We start from the raw sequence: 9,823 nt of genomic DNA, 5'->3' as shown, positions 1-9,823 counted from the left end.
AATAGGCTACATATCACAAATACATGATTGGGTAAGTGATAATACACAAATACATGATTGGATAAGTGATGATAAGTGCATACAACCATTCCATGTCTATAAACATTATAGACAGAGAGACCAGTAAATGTCTTGTAGGTGATGTATTGCTATCTTATTAACATTCTCGAGTCCTATATCATCAATAAACTCACTTCATAAATAATCAATATTAGTGAATTTGAAAGAACACATACATGTTTCTCAACAAAAGAAGATGACATACAAGTATCAGTAAAATTATCCTTACAATGCTCAATTAACTCTTAGAGGTACAAACATCAATTAAAAACTAATTCACACATCACCTCTTATTATATAATTAACTGATAATATGAATGTTGGTGTAAATAAGATTTCAGAGAAACAGATGATTATTGAAATACATTTTTTACATATAGCTCAAGCTTATTCAAGCCATGGTACCTCGAAATATAAGGGATGACATTCAAATTTGATACATGTGAGAGTTAACACATGGTTGACACAAACATACTTGTTCGGTTTCTACAACTGTGCCTGAATTTCCTTAGTTTTTATTAGCTTCCTATTTGTAGCAGTACTTCATAATGGTCTCTTCCTTGGATAATGTCATAACAAACCCAACAACACCAACCACTACCATCTGACCATCCATCTCAAATGTTTTTCTCTTGTGGAGTTTTACAGTTCAACAAATAAGATGTCAAAATCAATATTTAGCATCAAAATAGTAGTATCTCCCCCGAGTGAAAGGTAGTAGGAAAACTCTAGCAACCCCGAGTCTAAATAATAAATGTATGTCGAAACTGTGAATACAGAACTGAAATGTTATAAATGAAAGGGTGAATTTACTTGATACATGTTTTTCAACTTCACTCACAATGTGGGTTATTCAAACCTTATAATCCAAGAAGGAAGTCAGCTTGCAAGGTTTTCTTGTATCATCATTAGGCACTGAAATAAATTGAAAAGGCAAATGAAAAAAAGATAATGTATAAGAAAAGACTTGAAATATTTACTAAAAAATAGTAGGTGTTGATATTGCAGAGAAGCTAAATTGTCAGATAAAAAAGGAGGTGGCTGCAAATGGTAAAAATATACGTAGGTTAAAAAGTGATAGATTCAAGAATTGAATCATCTAATATCGATACATTTTTTTCCTTTAAGGTACGCAAGTAGCTATGTAGTCGGGTCTCTATATAGAACCATAACTCATTGGTATTTCTTGCAAGATTATCCTGTTTCTAATTTTCTTTTCCTTTCTGTTATTCATCATTAATATGGAAAGCAAGAAAAATAATGAGATCTACAATATTTTTCAGAACAATACAACTCCACAACATCATCACCGTGTGAGATCACCACAACCTAAGATTTGGCAGAGTCAATTATAATGTAAAATATTCTGGCTTTCCTCCTCTTGAGCAGAACTATTATAGATTATATAAGAAAACTTGCAATAATCCATTTTCAAAGAACAATCTCGATAGTTCCAAAAGTTATTAGCAAATTATATGAGAGATACTATATGCTTCCATCAGAAGGTTGACAAATACATAGATTCATACTAACATAATTCATATATGATGGTAAGTTTCGAAAGGAAGAGTTCAACAAAGTTGTCTCTAATTGACATTGACTATTCTTTCTATTTAAATTTGTGGCTTCTTTTGAACTACTTTTTCTGTTAAATTCATCTCATTAGAGTCAAGTGGTTGATGTCTCTCTCCTTATGGTTAAGTGGTATTCGACCATAAAACATCATCCAATTCCTTGCAGAAATAAAGTAAAGAATTTTGCAACTCCTACCCGCAACATAAATCAATTTATTCACACAAATTCATCAAATAAGAAATCGGTAAGTAGTTTATCAACAACTCTACAAAAAAGTAGTACTTTTTACTCTAATATTTCAACAATCGATAAAAAATCCATTAACATCTTACTTTTTACTCCAATATTTCAACAATCGATAAAAAATCCATTAACATCTTACCGCTTCCTCTGCTTCTTCTTCTAGAGATGCTCGTAGAAATAAAATAAAAAAAATTACGCCTCTAAATAGAAAAATTTACCAAATGATGAATTGACCCTTGCAACTGAAACTTTGCAATTCTACTAATAAACTATCACGATAAGAATACCTTTTTGATTATCAAAATTGTTTGTGCTGGGTAAACTCAACATTCATATTCATAGATGCAAATACATTGAAAGGAAAGATATACTTACCTCTAAAAGAGCCTGAGAAAAAATGAAATTTTAAGAAAAGAGCAGTCAATTTTTGTGTCCACATTGAAAGAATAGTTGTCAAAAAAGGCACTACACTTGTCTATTCTTATAGTTCACACGTTAGAAGGTGAAAGCGTAAAAGAAAGTGAGTGTCAGAAATTACAAAATTGAATTTTATTCCAATTGCCACTGCAACACCGCTTTAATCAGTATCATCCAAGAATTAGTGTCACACCACTGCAACGATATCATCTAAGAACATGATGATATAACTTAACTTTATTGTACCTATGTATCTTCAAGGATGTATGCACAAATCACATTAAAATCATTTGCATGCATATAGGATAATCAGAAATCCACAAGAAACAACTCAAAAGAACAAACAAATTAATTAAAACCCAAAATAGGAACTAACATATACCTTGCAGATAGAGAACTAAGTGAGTATAGTAAACAATGCAAGATTCCTAAAAAATCTCATCAAAACAAAGAGCTCCTTCTCTGACAAACCAATCACAACATCAAGAGTTCAAGCAAGGAAGTGCATTGTGGTGCTTAGAAGATTAAAAATAATCCAGTCCATTGGCGTGTTCCTTCTTGCATAGCTAAAAATATTTATATATGATATCATTCACTTACCACCAAAGGTTGCAGCAGTTCAACTGATCTTTGTATGAGTCTAAAATGTTGGCTTGATTTTGCTGTACTTTGTTGGACACAGTTGATTACCTTAATGTTATAAAGTAATAACATTATTGTGATATAAGCTCTTGAAATTAAAATAAGTTCGGCAGCGCCTGCAAAGTTGAACAATGAACATCTCAACCTTTTTCTTAGCCCCCAAATTTCAAAGCCAGAATAGAAAATCCAGTAAAACGTAAGAGTTTAATAAATTATATACATTGTCAACGTAATGTAAATAATTTTTATATGTGATGGTATTTAGAACATTTTATCAACGAGGTTAATGTAAATTTGCTAACCTCATACTGCAAAAATACATTTACATTGTTCATGTATAAAACTCAAACATAAAGGTGAATCATTTGCAATAAATGCATTATTTCATTCAGTGAGCATTCATAATCCAATACCACTGATAATGACCGCATATAGACAACTTAACTATCATTTTGCACATTAATTAGGTTGAACATCAAATGTTGTTACCAAATCTAGAGAGATCCTTCAATTATTCTAAATCATTTGATAAAATGAGAAACATTCAAGTACCATCTTGTATTCTTATCCAGGAAGAAAGAAAATGAGTTTTGTCCTTCCAGTTTAGCTGTGATGAAATGGAAAAAAATGATTTTTCATAATGAGGCACGTAATGTTGCTTCTTTATAGAATTAGAGGGTATTGAGGGTCAATTCACTTTATGAATAACTTAAGACTTTACCTGGAATCAAAATGTTTAAATTCCACAAATAACAATCATATATTTTTTTCGCTTTTTCCTTTTTTCCTTCACCGAAGAAATGAAAAAAAAAGACATTTTTATTTATTTGACTTGCTATTTCTGTATCGCAATTCGAACATCTCTTTTCTGCCTCTCTCCCTTCAACAGTACAAAAAAAGTTCATTAAGAAGCGAGGAAGGGAAAATTAATTATTAGTTGACAACTTGACCACCTTTAGTGCTCAATTAAAGATCCATTTTATGTAGGCATTCAAACACCCTTGGTGCACTAAGGTAACTTGAGTATTTATTCTGAAGATGCATGAACAAATCAGAAAATAATATTGATGTTCCTATATTTTAATAGAGAAAGTACAATAGAGAACAATAATGTAAAAGAATAAATACCAAAATTTGATTCAGATGATGAATGTATGTCGAAATTTGAACAACAGTATCTCCATCTTCATCAACAACTTTTTTGGATGGTTGCTAAGCATTATTTTGTTTATAGTCATTTTCATCCAAATTTCCTTTCTACAAATGGATCATGAGAATTAAAAATGGTCACATCTGTCAACTTCATCTCATTATATTCTCTAAAAAAATCACTAATTGAACAAGATAAAAATTGAAGCAAAAAAATTAAGGAAGAAAAAAGTGAGAAACACTTACCAGCAAATACATTTAACAAACTTTAATCTGAAAGAGTCAATGAAGAAGAAAGTGAACTTTAAAGATCCATGTTAGCTGGTGAGTTGTTTTGAGTGCAAATACGCGTGTCAAGAGGAAAATAACAAAAAAATAACGTCCAATAAAATAAAGCCAAGTTTGTAGTACACTTCACATAGCTAATTGTACAACATGTTATTGCCATGTTCGTACATACCAAGTCCCATTTCTAAAGAAGGGAGATATATATATATATTTATATATATATTCACAACATACGATTTCACGAGTATATCATGCATATTTAATTTATATAAAGTCGAATGTCATCTATGGAGCCTATCAGAGTTTCTGCTTCATATGGTATCTTTGTTACCTTTTTACAACAACTACTTATGATTCCACATACTATCTTACAAACTAGTACATTTTTATTTGTTCAGATAGAGATTCTGATTAACCACTCCGCTGAATTAGGGGTATAACTACGAGTTGGTAAGCTCCACTTATCTTTGTTATATAAATCGGATATAGTCGGGGCCTTGTCCCAATCAGTTCTTATGATACTCTTAGAGGCTTTCGTGGAGACGATATTCTAGGTTTCTTTTTGCAGCTTCCAGTCCCCAGCTCCATAGGTTTCGGACGTGTGTGTGTTGTGTGTGTGTCTTTAGTTGGGACCTCATCGGTTATCTAGTTCTTTATTATTTTTGGGTTGTTTACCTTTGTCTATTGACTTGTTGTTGTTCACGATATGACCTTAAAATGGTCTAAACTTAACATTTAGATGCTATGTTGTCCGACAATCTACGCCCACGACTGAGTCAATTAGCATGTTTTAGTGGCTAACTCGATTGAATAAAATATCAACTACGCAGTCACGCCTCCCCTAATTTGGGGCATGACAAGGGAATAATTGATCAAGTTTTATTTAATTTTTAAAATAATTATACTGTAATAAATTTATCAATTACAATATTATTAAATTTTACTTTTTCTAAAAATATAAATTTCTCCATTGTTCTCTTATTTTCCAATTAAAGGATTAAGAGAATAATAATAGTACTATATTTTTCAATTTATCAATTATATTTTTTTATTTTTAATTCTTTTTTCTATTATTCTCCTTTTTTTTAATTATAGGATTATAAGAATAACATTAGTATTATTGATTTTTTTTTTCTCAATTTCTTTGTCCTTTTTTTTGTTAATTTATTTTGCTCTACTCACTTTTTGGTTGGTAAATTACTACAAAGTTCACTCATTTATATTTAATGCAAGAAACAGTAATGGTTGTGCCCTATCGTCACAACTTTCTCGTGCATCATATTTATGAGATGCCATTACCTTTTCATATTCCACTGCAATGGATGATAGTAAATATAAAAATGAAATTCTGAAAGTAAGTGAAAAAACATTTTATATATATATATTTTCACGGCTCGATAGATAATTTGATAAGCCAATGATTTTTTTTCGTGTTTCAGAATACGGTTAACCAACATGTTAACTAATCGATCACGATAAATTGGATCGGATTTTGCTGTTTTTTTTTCTGCAGTACCTAGACGTGACATGAGCGTGAAAGGGGTTCAAGAATCAGTTTTCTTTTTATAAGGGCTAAAATCACTTATTTTGGCTTTTTTACCCCATATTGTAGGGTGGATCTCGAAAGATATGAAAGATCTCCCTCCAAGCCGTACATACGACTTTCATCGAATATGACTTTCCGNATATTTTTTAGCAATTTTTATGTAATCTACTCATTGTTGTTTTTTTCTTTGTCAGAAAAAAAACAGTAAAGGAAGCATGCACAACAGTATAAAGTTTGAATAAGAATTGTGCGCGATAAGTTCTTTGTTAGAGCGAAATACATTGATACAATATTGATTTATATGAAGGTATACAGTATTTATGTGGAACTACATATGAAATTATAAGTCGTTTACTATATTGGTAAATAGTATCTTTATTTCTACAAATTCGGATGTTCTCCTTGTACATTAGTTTCTTATTTTTTGTAAGTCAAAATTACCCTTCATTACCAAATTCGTAAACAGTTTAAACAGAGTGTTCCTACTTTAGTTATGCAAAGAGAATATTGATGTCTCTTTCATTCTCTTCTTAATTAGAAGGTATATGTTATTTTTTTGGAGAAGTGTCTAAAGCTTCAATAGAAGGATTTGCAAAGTTATGTTGGAACTTTTAAGATCATGGCTATTTATTATCTAGTCGAAATAACACAATTGTGACTATCATTTTATTATTTTTGTAAAAAAATGCCTTTTATCTCAAAACTGAGCAATCAAAATAAATCACATCATATTTTGTATCATAAACGAAACATAGAACATTCAAACATAAAAGATCATTCTAGAATTCTTATTAACCTTTCTCCTTCAGAATAGTTGGTCACTTCACCATTTGGAGAAACCATTAACAGTGAAATATTTGTGTCACATAAAAGCCCCAACTCATTTGACTTCTTAACAATGCTATCCTTGCACTTTGAGTAGAACTGTTGAAGGGATACCGGATTCTCAATTTTCTTCATCACAATCTTACTGTGACCCATGTAATTAAATGATGCAAACTAGAATTGGAAATTAGGTGCAATGTTGTTCTTCAATGAACCGAAAAATATATAGATCAACACAAAAGAAAAGGAAAAAGTTATCTGAAAGAATTTAATGAAATAACATGTTAGTCTTAAGTTAAAACAGTTAATATGTTACAATCTAATAGACAATCAAATATATTTTTTTAGAAGAAACGACTTTCTACGTATGCATACAATTGATTAACAAAATTTTGTGGGCGGTAACTTGTTGAGAGGAAAATAAAAATAACTTCTAAGCTCCTTCTTTCACATAATGATGTTAGACAAAGTCCTATTTACTATTTTCCCTAGAATTTTAATGGCAATATGATATAACTTTAGTCTATAGAAGAATTAATATTTTGATATCTTAAGATAAGTACAAGGTGCATGGGTAAATTGTTAAAAGAATGAAAAAAGTCCCACATTAGTGATTAATGAGATGGGTGGACTCATTATAAGGCTTGAACAATCCTCCTTCCTTTGATCTAGCTTTTGGGGTGTGAGTTAGGCTTAACGCATAATTTCACACAAATCACCTTTAATAGAATTAAAATTATACTCCCTCTGTACCAATTTATGTGTCACTTTTTGTTTTTCGAGAGTCAAGTAGTTTAAGTTTGACAAAAAAATTGTGCATGAAACGTTTAATTTTTTAATGAAATTTACATATTAATAAACCATGTAAAGAGTACTATAAATCACAATAATTGTAAATTTAAAATAGCTAAAATCTATATTAAAAATTTTATCGTCAAAGATAGATTTTTTTGAATCTCGAATTCTTAAAAGTGTTACATAAATTGAGACAGAGGGAGTATATTCGTAAAATAAATTTATGTTAATATGGAGTAAAACTATTTCTTTTTGTATGATTATAGCATTGCACGATAGGGAAACTAAAATATGTGGGTCAAAGTCAGATTCAAGATGTTAAATTCATAGGTTTTAAATTTTAAAATCGATTGAGGCCAGCATATTTTTATTGTTAGGTGAGTTTTTGACACTAATATAAAGTTTGAATCAATCCTACTGAGGTACAACTGAATCGATAACTTACAATGTAGATTTGCGTAACTAATGATGAAACATGATACTTAATAATGATACAACTAAAAATAGTATAAGCAAAAAAATTGGTCATATCGTTTGGCTGTGTGACATCCTCCTCTCTTGTTTATCAACTTTACCCTTGACCTAACAATAAAATATGTGATCACAACTTATAATTTTTTTCTGAAGTTTATATACTTATATTTTTAAATAGTAGATAAATTTGCGAGGACTAGTGACACATGGTTAGAGATCTTTGTATCTTTCTCTATATTCTATTAGCAACCCTTTTTATTATAGGGTTCAAACTCGAATCATGCACTCAACTCATAACATGTCGTGCTCCGACCAATATACCATACAAACGGAGGAAATTCATACATTGAGTTATTTATATACCTATTCAAAATATAGCTTAAAACTTTATCATGGACCCCTTTGATTGAAATTATTTGCTCACACTGAATGGTGAACTTATGATTAAAATAAACAAACTTAAGATTATTGAATGTGAACTGAGAAAGTCATAAAGTCTAGCTAACATCAACCGCCACAAACTCACTTCTTAAGATGCAAGCATTTATCATCATTGCATGAATAATGCTACGTTCACTCCCTTCGTAAAACAATTATATTTTTAATTGAAGTAATGCAAACTCGTTTTTCCACTATATCATATATAGGCTTGTTTGGAAAGATACCTGGTTTCTGTTAAAATTACCATTTTTTTGGAACAGTGAGTGTGAAGTAACATCATATAAGCCAAAAAATGTCAACTTTCAAAAACTCACACTCACTTACCTAATGTGGCGAGCACCTCAAAGAAATATTTGAATCTTTGTTCAAATAAAGCTATGTAAGCCCCTTGTGAAAAGGAATGATCATTTGTATTGGAAAAACTCCACTTCTTGGTAATTGCTCAACAATTGATCTACCTGAAAACATGCATTTTTCTCATGTTCAAGGAAAGTTTATATGTATTTTATGTGTTCTTTTCTAGATTAAATATAAAAAATCAGAACTCTTTCACTATTCGATACACATTCGTATTGCTTCACGTGTTGAATTGCCTTGTATACTTTCCAAGGCTCAAAGAGCTCCCATCACTTTCCTCTATCATCAACAAGTTTCTTGTTTTTTCCTTTTTTTCTCTTTCACGCATTCATCTTACTCGATACATTAAATTTTCTTGATATTTCAAAAGGCTTCAAAGAGTTCCCATTACTTTCTATTATCATCAATAAGATTTAACTATGCTTTGATTTTCTCTTTCTTGCATTTGTCCTACTCCACACATTAAATTTCCCCCAATACTTTTGATCGTAAAGAAGAATCAAGAAATTAGGTAGAAAAATATCTAAGGAGGAAGAAGATTCTTTCAATACCGATTATGACTTCTGCTAGTAACTAATATTCCTGTAACTAACAACCAGAGGATTAGTTATAACTAACTCATGAAAAGACTGTTGAATCCATCCCATTTTTTGGTCAACTTTAGCTATTCAATTGCTATAAGCAATTGTTAAAAAGGAATAGTAATTGGATTGTAAATAAAAGATTTGGTGGTTGGCAAATTGGTAAGATTTGCAACCATTATTGACTTTGCTATATTCACCTATGTCATTAGTGATATAGGCATGGTTTTATACTTCTATAAATAGAGCATTCTTGCTTATTTTTAAAACACACCAAATTAGAGAGAAAAAATATTTTGAGAGAAAAGTGAGGTATTCCATAGACTATACGAGAAAAATAGTCTGTGAAGAAAAATAAAGTGTGAGCGATATTTTAGTAAGGCGGAAGCCAAAAGAGTGTTCTTCCTTTTGAGTGTGCAGTAGTCACTTT

General features: G+C 30.5%; 1 long non-coding RNA gene across 2 annotated transcripts; it reads right to left on the bottom strand.

Annotated features, from left to right (window-relative positions):
* Window positions 1-213: 213 nt before the first annotated feature.
* On the bottom strand, window positions 214-4,562 carry LOC114077548. 2 transcript variants are annotated; one of them, XR_003578868.1, is made up of 4 exons: window positions 4,333-4,562; window positions 4,066-4,194; window positions 2,896-3,053; window positions 214-975 (listed from the first exon to the last, which is right to left on the bottom strand). It is a non-coding gene; the product is annotated as an uncharacterized LOC114077548 (long non-coding RNA). The 2 variants fall into 2 exon arrangements; XR_003578867.1 differs by lacking the exon at window positions 4,333-4,562 and having other exon boundaries at window positions 4,066-4,310.
* Between the last annotated feature and the right edge of the window lie 5,261 nt (window positions 4,563-9,823).

Source organism: Solanum pennellii, chromosome 6, assembly GCF_001406875.1.
Source record: "Solanum pennellii chromosome 6, SPENNV200".
Taxonomy (NCBI): domain Eukaryota; kingdom Viridiplantae; phylum Streptophyta; class Magnoliopsida; order Solanales; family Solanaceae; genus Solanum; species Solanum pennellii.
The sequence above is the reverse complement of the archived record's forward strand: the minus strand, read 5'-3'. Positions and strand labels throughout refer to the sequence as shown.